General features: G+C 43.0%; 1 protein-coding gene across 1 annotated transcript in view; it reads right to left on the minus strand.

Annotated features, from left to right (window-relative positions):
- The window catches only part of LOC109888995 (pro-neuregulin-3, membrane-bound isoform), a 383,055-nt gene that overhangs the window by 289,690 nt on the left and 80,790 nt on the right, over positions 1–12,575 (minus strand). The gene's annotated exons all lie outside the window — the stretch shown is intronic.

Here is a 12,575-nt window from a genome sequence, read left to right on the forward strand (position 1 = left end):
ACCAGTTCTACCAGTTCTACAATTTCTACCAGATCTACCAGGTCTACAATTTCTACCAGTTCAACAATTTTTACCAGGTCTACAATTTTTACCAGGTCTACAATTTCTACCAGGTCTACAATTTTTACCAGGTCTACAATTTCTACCAGGTCTACAATTTCTACCAGGTCCACAATTTCTACCAGTTCTACAATTTCTACCAGGTCTACCAGGTCTACAATTTCTACCAGGTCTACCAGGTCTACAATTTCTACCAGATCTACAATTTCTATCAGGTCTACCAGGTCTACAATTTCTACCAGATGTACAATTCCTACCAGGTCTACCAGGTCTACAATTTTTAACAGGTCTACCAGGTCTACAATTTCTACCAGTTCTACCAGTTCTACAATTTCTACCAGGTCTACAATTTCTACCAGTTCTACCATTTCTACCAGTTCTACAATTTCTACCAGTTCTACAATTTCTACCAAGTCTACCAGTTCTACAATTTCTACAAGTTCTACAATTTCTACCAGGTCTACAATTTCTACCATCTCTACCATTTCAATCAGTTCTACCATTTCTACAATTTCTACCAGTTCTACCAGGTATACCAGGTATACCAGGTATACCATCTCTACCATTTAAATAATTTCTAACAGCAAAGAGACACATATGGGAATATGTCCCCATACATCTTTGTATTTGTTTGAATGCTCTTGGGTGTGTTTTGCATGTGTGTAACATTCCTTGGGGAATTCCATTTACAATTAGCAGCTGCTGTGTTTGTCGAAGAATCAATGTGCTCCTACAAAATCACATTTTCCTTTTGTTTTCCACAGAATTAATGTTAGAGGAATTAAATCCCCACAAAACTACAATGTGTGTGTGTGTGTGTGTGTGTGTGCTTGTGTTCCTGCGTGCATGCGCACACAATTGTATATAGGCTATGCACTAAAACATGCTTTCCTTTCAACCGATCTATAAGTCAGCCCTGCATTGAATCTGTCTCTGATTGAAGCACAGTGGGGCAGCCAAACTATTTATATGCCTGCAAAAATAACTCTGGTGTTCTAAGCAGAGACTGTCATCCACATTCGGCAGCTTATCACAACCTACAGGCCAACACCGTGAAAAATCCTCAGAGTTTTGTCTCTGTCTCAGTAGGGAGTGGCAGGGATCAGAGTGATGGAATGGAGCTCCACCACACTACACCCTGGGCTCCCATACTGCAAAGCCATGGCATTTTCAAGGGATCTGAAAAACCACAATCAGTCAATGGAAAATATCATTATCCTCTTAGGTAAAGTATTTATTTTTAGGTCAATTTCGGGAGAATGTTCAAGACCCTCGTAAAACATTACGGTGACATGGAGGGATGTATTGCAAAAGGAAATATTAAAATTGTAATATACTGGGAAAGATGGGTTAATCTGTGGACATCGGAGGGTTGGAGTTAAGGTCAGAGTGAATGGTTGATTGGCCGCTGTTTGGGAAAATCCAGTACTAGCAGAAATAAGAAATACGAATATATAATTAGTTAACTACATGTATTGTACTTTTAAATGACAAATAGCTCTGAGTAGCAGTATAAGTATTATTGAGCTTGTTGTCCCCCCCACAAAAAAAGTCCTGGTGTTCAGGCAGGCCATCCACAGAATTACAGACGGCCATACAGGGGAACATAGTCGAGGCAGTCATAAAGGTTACAGACGGGCCAGTAGATTGGACAGACTAGTACAGACACATTTTTGACAATGCTTCCTTTTGACTCTGCCTGGCATTCTCCATAATGGCATATCCAGGACCTGTTAACTCATTCTCGATCCCTGCTATGGAGTGACTTGACCGTGCCATTACAATCAACTGTCAGGAAATACAGAGTAACATTGTGTTGATCCTCATTCCTCACTAAAAGTTTGTGCTACTCGGTCTATCTGTCATTGCCATAACCTTCTACCCACCCACCCACCCGACCCCTCGCCCAGCCACCCCTCACATGCACTCACGCACGTATGTACGCACGCACGCACACACACACACCTGAGCTGTGTCATTGCGGGAGCCAGCACAATCCCACTTTAAAGATCAGTTGTTGAGATTCAATTAGTAGTCCTGTCAGAGGGGTTGGCTACTGGCCCTCTCTCTTCCTCCTGAGCTGTAATTATCAGCCAGGGCTTAAGAGTGTCAGGGACAGGTGGCAAGGACTCGCAGCGCTTTACACTGACAGTAATTGCTCTTCTAAAAGGGGAACATGCTGGAGAACATGTGTAGCCTTGGAGCACTGCTACTCAACATGGCATATAAGCATGGTATTCACATTGAATTGAGACAGAAGGAGGTCTCTTCTACAGTACATGGGGGTATCTGGAAGTCTGGGAATGGGAGTGTCCGTTCTTTACAGCCACTGTCCACATGGAGGTGGAAAGGGGGATTGCGAGTATATGCCTGTGTGTATATGAGCATTTGTTTGCTTAAGAGAATGTATGCATGTGTCCCTGTGCGTATGTGTGTGCGTGTGCGAGCGTGCCACAAGGTTGCATTTACCATATCAGCACTTCACAAGGGCCCATCCCCATACAGCAGATTAGTGTGCTGTCAGCCAAATGGAACTGAGAGCTGAGCTCCAGATGAGAGATGCATTCTCCTGGGTTAGATTAGACCCAAGCAGCAAAGCCCAGACAAAAAAGACCCAGGGATCAGAGCCCAGACAATAAGGTATAATGCATAACAAGCAGCTCTCCATTTGGGGAAAATACTGTCCACAGTAGCTTTGGTTGGGAATTAATAATTCAATATTATTACTGTTCCTTCCAAATATTGAGTTGCATCCCCTTTTGAGCTCAGAACAGCCTCAATTCGTTGGGACATGGACTCCACAAATCAAATCAAATTGTATTGGTCACATACACATATTAAGCAGATATTATTGCAGGTGTAGCAAAATGCTTGTGTTTCTAGCTCCAACAGTGCAACAATATCTAACAAATCACAACAATACACACAAACGAAAAGTAAAATGATGAAATTAAGAAATGTATAAATATCAGGACAAGCGACATCAAGCGGCATTGACTAAAATACAGTAGAAAATAATGTATTATATACATATGAAATGAGTAAAACAGTATGTAAACATTATGAAAGTTGCCAGTGACCAGTGTACAGTTGAAGTCGGAAGCTTACATACACTTAGGTTGGAGTTATTAAAACGTTTTTCAACCTCTCCCCAAATTTCTTGTTAATTAACAAACTATAGTTTTGGCAAGTCGGTTAGGACATCTACTTGGTGCATGAGACAAGTCATTTTTCCAACAATTGTTTACAGACAGATTATTTCACTTATAATTGTATCATAATTCCACTGTATCATAATTCCAGTGGGTCAGAGGTTTACATACACCAAGTTGACTGTGCCTTTAAAAAAGCTTGGAAAATTCCAGAAAATGATGTCATGGCTTTAGAAGCTTCATCTGTACAAACAATAGTACGCAAGTATAAACACCATGGGACCACGCAGCCATCATACCGCTCAGGAAGGAGACGCGTTCTGTCTCCTAGAGATGAACGTACTTTGGTGTGAAAAGTGCAAATCATTCTCAGAGCAACAGCAAAGGACCTTATGAAAATGCTGGAGGAAACAGGTACAAAAGTATCTATATCCACAGTAAAACTAATCCTATATCGACATAACCTGAAATGCCGCTCAGCAAAGAAGAAGCACTGCTCAAAAACCTCCAAAAATAACTGTTTGGCCATAATGACCATCGTTTGGAGGAAAAAGGTGGAGGCTTGCAAGCCGAAGAACACCATCCCAACTGTGAAGCACGGGGGTGGCAGCATCCTGTTGTGTGGGTGCTTTGCTGCAGGAGGGACTGGTGCACTTCACAAACTAGATGGCATTATGAGGAATGATTATGTGGATATATTGAAGCAACTTCTCAAGACATCAGTCAGGAAGTTAATGCTTGGTCGCAAATGGGTCTTCCAAATGGACGATAACCCCAAGCATACTTCCAAAGTTGTGGCAAAATAGCTTAAGGACAACAAAGTCAAGGTATTGGAGTGGCCATCACAAAGCCCTGACCTCAATCCCATAGAAAATGTGTGGGCAGAACTGAAAAAGCGTGTGCAAGCAAGGAGGCCTACAAACCTGACTCAGTTACACCAGCTCTGTCAGGAGGAATGGTCCAAAAGGCTACGAATTGAGTGTATGTAAACTTCTGACCCACTGGGAATATGAAAGCTGAAATAAATAAAAGCTGAAATAAATAATTCTCTCTACTATTATTCTGATATTTCACATTCTTAAGTGGTGATCCTAACTGACCTAACACAGGAAATTTGTACTAGGATTAAATGTTAGGAATTGTGAAGAACTGAGTTTAAATGTATTTGGCTAAGGTGTATGTATGTAATCTTCAGACTTCTATTGTATATAGGGCAGCTGCCTCTAAGGTGCAGGGTTGTGTAACCGGGTGGTAGCCAGCTAGTGATGGCTATTTAACAGTCTGATGGCCTTGAGAAGCTTTGATGCACCTGTACCGATTTCGTTTTCTGGATGATAGGGGGGTGAACTGGTCGTGGCTCGGGTGGTTGATGTCCTTGATGATCTTTTTGGCCTTCCTGTGACTATCTGTGCTTTAGGTGTTGTGGAGGGCAGGCAGTGTGCCCCCAGTGATGTATTGGGCAGTCCCCCACTGGGCAGTCCCCCAGTGATGTATGTAGGCTGTCTCGTCATTGTTGGTAATCAGGCCTACTACGGTTGTGTTGTCTGCAAACCTGATGATTGAGTTGGAGGCGTGTGTGGCCATGCAGTCATGGTTGAACAGGGAGTACAGGAGGGGCCTGAGTATGCACCCATGCGTGGTCCCTGTGTTGAGGATCAGTGAAGTGGAGTTGTTGTTTCCTACCTTCACCATCTGGGGTGGCATGTCAGGAAGTCCTGCCATGCCACCCCTTCACCATCTGGGGTTCCAACCCAGGGCCCCGAGTTTGATAATGAGCTTGGAGGGTACTATGGTGTTGAATGCTGAGCAATATTGAATGAACAGCATTCTTATATAGGTATTCCTCTTGTCCAGGTAGGATAGGGCAGTGTGCAGTGCCATGGCGATTGCATCATCTGTGGATCTATTGGGGCGGTAAGAAAACTGAAGTGCTTCTAGGGGTGTACGGTAAGGTAGATGTGCTATGATCTTTGACTAACCTCTCAAAGCATTTCATGATGACAGAAGTAAGTGCTACGGGACAATAGTCATTTAGTTCAGTTACCTTTGCTTTCTTGGGTAGGGGAACAATGGTGAACATCTTGAAGCAAGTGAGGACAGCAGACTGGGATAGGGAGAGAATGAATATGTCCATAAACACTCCAGCCAGCTGGTCTGCGCATGCTCTGAGGATGCGGCTGGGGATGCCGTCTGGTCCGGCAGCCTTGCGAGGGTTAACTTGCTTAAATGTCTTACTCACAAGAATGAGAGCCCACAGTCCTTGGGAGTGGGTCGCGTCAATGGCACTGTGTTATCCTCAAAGCAGGCGAAGAAGGTGTTTAGCTTGTCTGGGAGCAAGGTGTCGGTGTCCGCGACGTGGCTGGTTTTCCCTTTGTAATCCGTGATTGTCTGTAGACCCTGCAACATACGTCTCATGTCTGAACGGTTGAATTGCGACTGTACTGATGTTCTGCCTGTTTGATTGCCTTACAGAGGGAATAACTACACAGTTTGTTTTTGACCATGTTCCCAATCACCTTGCTATGGTTCACGCTTTCAGTTTAGTGTGAATGCTGCCATCTATCCATGGTTTCTGGTTTGGGTAGGTTTTAATAGTCACAGTGGGAACAACATTCCCTATACACTTCCTGATGAACTCAGTCCCCGTGTCCATGTATACATCAATGTTATTATCCGAGGCTACCCGGAACATATCCCAGTCTGTGTGATCAAAATAATCTTGAAGCATGGATTCTGATTGGTCAGACCAGCGTTGAATAGACCTTAGCACGGGTACTTCCTGTTTGAGTTTCTGCCTATAGGAGCAAAATGGAGTCATGATCTGATTTGCCGAAGGGAGGGCGGGGGAGGGCCTTGTAGGCATCCCGGAAGAGAGAATAGCAACTGCAGTCAATGTTTTGATAGAACGTTTTCCTCAAATTTGCTTTGTTAAAATCACCAACTATAATAAATGTGGCCTCAGGATATGTGATTTCCTATTTTCATAAAGTCCAGTGTAGTTCCTGAGGGTCGTCGTGATATCGGCTATGACTATAACCAAAGATAATTCTCTTGGGAGGTAATACCGTTGGCATTTCATTGTGTGTTATTCTAGGTCAGGTGAAGGACTTGAGTTTCTGTGCATTATCCCAATCACACCATGATTCGTTAATCATGAAACATACAACACCGCCCATCTTCTTCCCGGAGATTCCATTATTCCTGTCTAAGTGATGTACTTCGAACCCAGCTGGCTGTATGGATGGGGACAGTATATCCGGAGAGAGCCATGAAACAGAGTATGTTACAGTCCCTGATCTCTCTTTGGAAGTAGAGCCTTGCCCTGAGCTCGTCTACTTTATTTTCCAGAGACTGAACATTAGCGAGTAATATACTAGGAAGCGGTGGATGGTGTGCCCACCTCCTGAGTCAGACAAGAAGTCCATTCCGAATACCTCTTCTTTGCCAGGGCATCTTGGCGTAGCCACTGGGATAAGTTAAATTGCCCTTGGGGGTGCCAACAAAGGATCTAATTCGGGTAAGTTGCATTGATAGCCACAAACATTTTTTCGGGCTGTATGTAATAACACAAAAAAACATTCTGGGCTAAGAGTGTAAGAAATAACACACAGAAAGAAAATATGGATGAATGCTTAGGAGCTAGAAGTGGAGCTGCCATGTCTGTTGGCGCCATCTTAATGTGTCAAGTTGGCTGGGTGATGGACCATTCTTGATACACACTGGGAACCGTTGAATATGAAAAAAAACAGCAGTGTTGCAGTTCCTGACACAAACAGGTGTACCCGGCACCTACTACCATACCCCGTTCAAAGGCACTTCAATATTTTGTCTTGCACATTCACCTTCTGAATGGTACACATACACAATCCATGTCTCAAGGCTTAAAAATCCTTCTTTACCTGTCTCCTCCCCTTCATATACACTGATTGAAGTGGATTTAACAAGTGACATCAATAAGGGATCATACCTTTCACCTGGACTCACCTGGTCGGTCTATGTCATGGAAAGGGCAGGTGTTCCTAATTCTTCAGAATGAATAGATCCTTATCTGGAGGTATTAGATGAAAGGGTTCTGGTGGGTTGTACTGATCAGTGGGTTAACATGCTGTGAGGTAATGGAGGAGGATTATAATGTCTTGGAGGAACCACACTGTCTGTCAGACATTAAAATCCAAATCCCCTGATGAAATCAGAGGTGACTAACACCCGCATTAAGTACAATATTTGAAGTTACTTAAGACAGAAATTATAGGTCATTGAGGATGTGTGGGCATATAACGCAACTGTCTAGCAACCCAAATGTTGTGTGTTCGAATCACATCATGGACAAATTTACAACTTTGCAACAACTTACAACTTTTTAACTAGTTAGCTATCATGTTAGCTAACCTTAACCTTAAACCTAATTCTAACCCTAACCTTAAACCCAAACCCCTAATCTGGCTAATGTTAGCCACAACAAATAAGAATTTGTGTAATGTACACCAAAGTGTTATGAAGAAAAAAAGATGTGTGAAACAGACAAAATGCGTTGTGAAGAAAATAGTCTATTAAACACAACAAAGACGAATTTCTACTAAATAATTTGTGTCTATTTCACAATAAGCTGTGATATTGTAACACCAACAGGGCTGTGCAATTCAGAATCCACATTTCAGTGGCAATACTGCTGTTATAATCAACACTGAAACATGTTGCACTCTATTGTACATTGACACAAAATGGATGCATTATTATTTTAATGAGACACACTACCATTTTTACAGGGCCACGCCCAAGTCTGGGGAAGAGAATGGGAATATGAAAAAGAGATGAGAGTAGAAATGTGACAAAAGAGCATGAAGAGGGGTGTAGGAGAGTGAGGGACACGCATCACGGTGAAAAATGATGAGTGCAGTGACTGAGCCGCTCTCAGCGAGACAGACAGCAATATAAACAGATAAATGAGTGTTGAGGAGAACAACAAAATATTGCTGTACTGGGAAAGAGTAGGACCGACAGAGAAATAGAAAGAGAGAGAGAGAGAGAGAGAGAGAGAGAGAGAGAGAGAGAGAGAGAGAGAGAGAGAGAGAGAGAGGGAAAGGGATAGGGAGTAAGAATAGAGATAGAATGCGAGAGAGAGAGAGATAGGGAGTAAGAACAGTGAGAGAGAGAGAGCGACAGAGAGAGAAACAGGGGTAGGGATAGGGAGTAAGAACAGAAAGAGAGAGGGGGGAGAAAGAGAGTGAGAAAGAGTAAAAGAGAGAGCGAGAGAGGAGGCATGGCATTACGGCCGGGGAATAAGGATCTGCCATGGAACAGTGAAAGGAAGGAAACAGTCATCAGCTCATCTGCTGAATCAATCACCCACAAATAACATGTGCTACAGCATACCTGAAATTCAAACACACCGATCAAAAATGTGCTCTTGCCAGAATACCAAGTATGCAGTGTATCTCTGGGTAATTGTGAGTACACTTTGAGGAGTAAACATTAAAACCAGGGGGCCACACTGAAGTACAACAAACAACTAAAAAAATAAAATTAAAATTAAAACAACTCAACTGCTGTTGTCAAGGGGATGTGTGTTTGCAGAACTGAATCAATGCTTTCCTTGGAAACAAGGTGGGTGAGAGGGCTTACTTTGCCTGCCTGTCCTCCTTGCAACACCTTACAGATCCACCCTAAAACTAACAACTAATGCAATCAATTAGTTAAACACAAAGCAGCACTAAAATGACTCAGGAAGCATTACATCATCACAGACTACTTGTTATGATTCTTGTGATCAACTAAATACCAACACTAGTCTTTATCCAATGCCTAAACAATTATTCAACTTTTTTAAGCTTGCATTATATTTTGCATAACATAACCAAAATATTGTAACTCTTACTTGATGTCACTGACTTTGCAAGATAAAACATGTTTTTGTCTCATGGCACTATAGCTCTGTTTGGCCCACATTAATGCGTTTGGGATATAGTTGAGATAGCACAGTAAAATAAAGAAAAATGAACGGGTTTCAAAATATTTGAAGAGTATGGTAGGGGAACATTAGCTGCTTCAAATAGCTGTAATCCAGTCATTATGGGAACACATGCAGCTATACTCATGCTGAGATGAAGGACAGAGGGATAAAATGATTGGAATGGATCAAGTCCCAGTTGAGTTTGACACCTGATTTGAATTCCTAGTTCATTTTAAATTCCCTTTAAAAACATAGCTGTGAACTTTAGAAGGTTCTGTTTCCAAACAGTGCTTGGAATTACTGGTATTGTCTACAGTATATTTGCTATCCAGTAATCCGTTACTACAGTACAGGTGGGACTGTCTTTGTTGGTTTTCAGTGTGTGGTATGGTTGTCAACCCTCTAACCCACAAGAAAAACAAGGGGAAATCCAGAATGGGAAATTGGCTCCTCCTTCTCTTACTTGCTCCATACATGCTCTGGAACACAGGCAAGGTCACAGCAAGTGGATACATAGGGTCTGGCTCCCACTGACTAACACACACTGTTCGCTGTAGAAACATGGCAGATGGACGCTCCGGGCTGAATCGGAGGCACACCGTGCCCACGTGACCCCAGCAGCCTGGGTTCCGGAACGTGTCTGTGTGGATCCAGAGGTAACACATTCCGCCAGTCTGCTTGGAACACTATCCTGAGCTGGTCACAGACACCTGTCTTTTCCTTAACACTAGTGATGTAATCAGAATCTACAGAAAGGGGATGAGGCCATGCTTGAATGAGCTGCTCTCTTACTTTTCAGTGTGTGTGTATTTAAAATGAGATATGGCCCGAGAGTGACATTGGCGAGTCCATTTGTTATTTATCTCATCTCTGCCACTGAAACAGCCTCTGTCAGCATTAAATCCCTCTGGCTGTTGCTTTGACACGGGACATAGCAGTGTTCCGACAGAGTCGCTCCATCCACGCCAGGAATATTCATGAAGCCCAAACAGGCATGCAGAATGATAACAACTCTGGGTAATCACTCAATAAACACAGAGGAGTGAAGAGTGAATTCTGTAGACACCTTGAGGTCAATTCATGCATTGACATTCATGCAAATTTAATACCTCAACTAGCTTGTTTATTACATTACTGAAGGTGTTCCTTCTGCAGGTACAACAGTGGCTTGCTACTGTAAAGGGATTTACTTTGTATGTACTGTTGACGGTCCATAATGTTATTCTAGGCATGCCCTGCAGCTTTCTGATTACAGCCCAGAAAGCTACACTGAGACATTTAAGTTGGGGAATTTTTTTAAACATTATTTTTTTGTTAAGCTTGACCTTTTCTGAAACACCCCTGTGAATGTAGTGTTTTAAACCCAAGGTAGGGTCTGCCTTGTTCAATAAGGGGGATTTTTCCCCCTCACAAATTCCCTCCAACAACCACATTCCTCACGTCTTAAAGATTAAGCAACTTTTCCTGATGGCATTTAGCCATTCTGCCACCAGTACTTGTTTGTGAAAGGTCACCCCCCTCCAAAAAAATGCTACTTCCTCCCTCGCTCTCTCCCACACTCCTTCACATTTTCTTATATATTGTAAACATTCAGGATTCATGTCCTGAAGCTAGCCTGCACCGAATAAAACCACCACTTACACCATAACCCTGTCCCTGTATCACCCACTCCCTACCCTACACTCTCTTCCTAATTACAGTGGTGTACATGGAAAACCACTCGTAGGAATGCAACGGTAAAACCTTTAGAGAAGGTGGACCCAGAGGGTAACAGGGCTCATAGTAAATGAACTGTTGGCACCTTGGAGGGATTGGGGAGGAGTGCCCCAGGGTTGGAGAGAGGGCACTCAAGCTGGTTACTGTGAGGAGGGAACGGCTCAGAGTGTGCTATTGGGATGTAGCGGATGACCACCTGTGGCGATGGCAGATGTTGCATGGGAGTGGCAGCCAGGTATAGCAGGGGAGATGGGGGTCAGGGGGTGGCAGAGGGTGGCCTTAGGGGGATAAGATAATGTGGTAGAGAGGTGACAGGTGCTGCATAGAGGGCAGGTGCTCGGTGCGGGAGATGAGGCTACCTTATCTTTGAAAGGAGATTAGGGTGTTTTGCCGGGAGATTTTCTCAGTACTACAAGATGACCGTTTTGCACGATAGGAAGGTGACATATAATGGTAAGGGAAGATTCAGACTGCAAATGATGGCATTGAACTTATTTAGACCATTTTTCAATGTGACTGACAGAACCATGATACCAATGATCTATGGAATCAAACATCTAATGAAAATTTGATGAAAAAGAAGGGCAATTATGAGGGCAATTATTAAACTGACTGCATATCTAATCAGGGCATCAAGGCTTTAGTTTGAAACCTGATCTGAAGGACACACTGTTGACTTGGGCCCACATCTAGCAGTTTCCATTGACTGATTTGATAGAAATAGCTGAGCAGAATACACATGCCCGCTGTCAGACATCATGTGATGCTAAGTAAATACCATCAGCAGCCAATGACGCAAGCAATATCTTCGAGGCCATCCACTCCCTTTCAGCCACGTTCGTTCTCCCCGCTGATATGTGTTCCTTTGTTAGGCAGATTTGACAATATTAAGATCTCATCTCGCTCCCAAAAGATTTCTCCCATTATTCAATACTGAAATCAAACATGCTCCATTAGTTAGACCAAACAGACAGGGGATTCTCTGAATCTACAGAACATAGAAACCTATCTTTGACTGACTTGATCACCGAAACACTTTCAATTGCTTTTCAGAAATATTGTAATCGGGAAGCCAGATATTTTTTCCTCCATTTGGCAGAGGGATAAGGTGTTCATAGAAAGGCCTCGACATGCATTTAGTCACCACGACCGTAAAAGGTTAGGTCCCTCGTTATTCAATGCCAAGGAAAGAGAGAGGTGATGGAGAGAACCAAGGAGGTCTAGAGAGTGGTGGTGAGAAAATATCAGAGACAAGGAGAGAGAGAGAGAGAGAGAGAGAGAGAGAGAGAGAGAGAGAGAGAGAGAGAGAGAGAAATCCATGAGCTCAGTCAACATGTGTAAAAATCAAATACCACGCAAACCAATCCCCATGTGCCCCTCAGCTTCTGCTACCGTGGCTTGAGGAAATGCCATCGCAAATTGAGATCGCTAACAGTTTGAACGCTGCTGACATTTCCCAATCGCCTTTACAAAGGTCAAGCTCATAACTGAAGGCTAGGCCAGAGTAGGAGATAGGGGCAGCTAGTTGAAGATTACAGATTACTATGCACGTCCAAGGTTAGTACCTTGGGTTCCATTGAGGACATTAATCAAATGGCAGATCAAAAGTTTGAAGGAGGGTTCCTTCTTCACAAAAAGCAAGTAACTGTTGTCGACCGATTGTACCTCTCATTTAGGTTTGTATCAGAGATCAAAGA

This window comes from Oncorhynchus kisutch, linkage group LG4, assembly GCF_002021735.2.
Source record: "Oncorhynchus kisutch isolate 150728-3 linkage group LG4, Okis_V2, whole genome shotgun sequence".
Taxonomy (NCBI): Eukaryota; Metazoa; Chordata; class Actinopteri; order Salmoniformes; family Salmonidae; genus Oncorhynchus; species Oncorhynchus kisutch.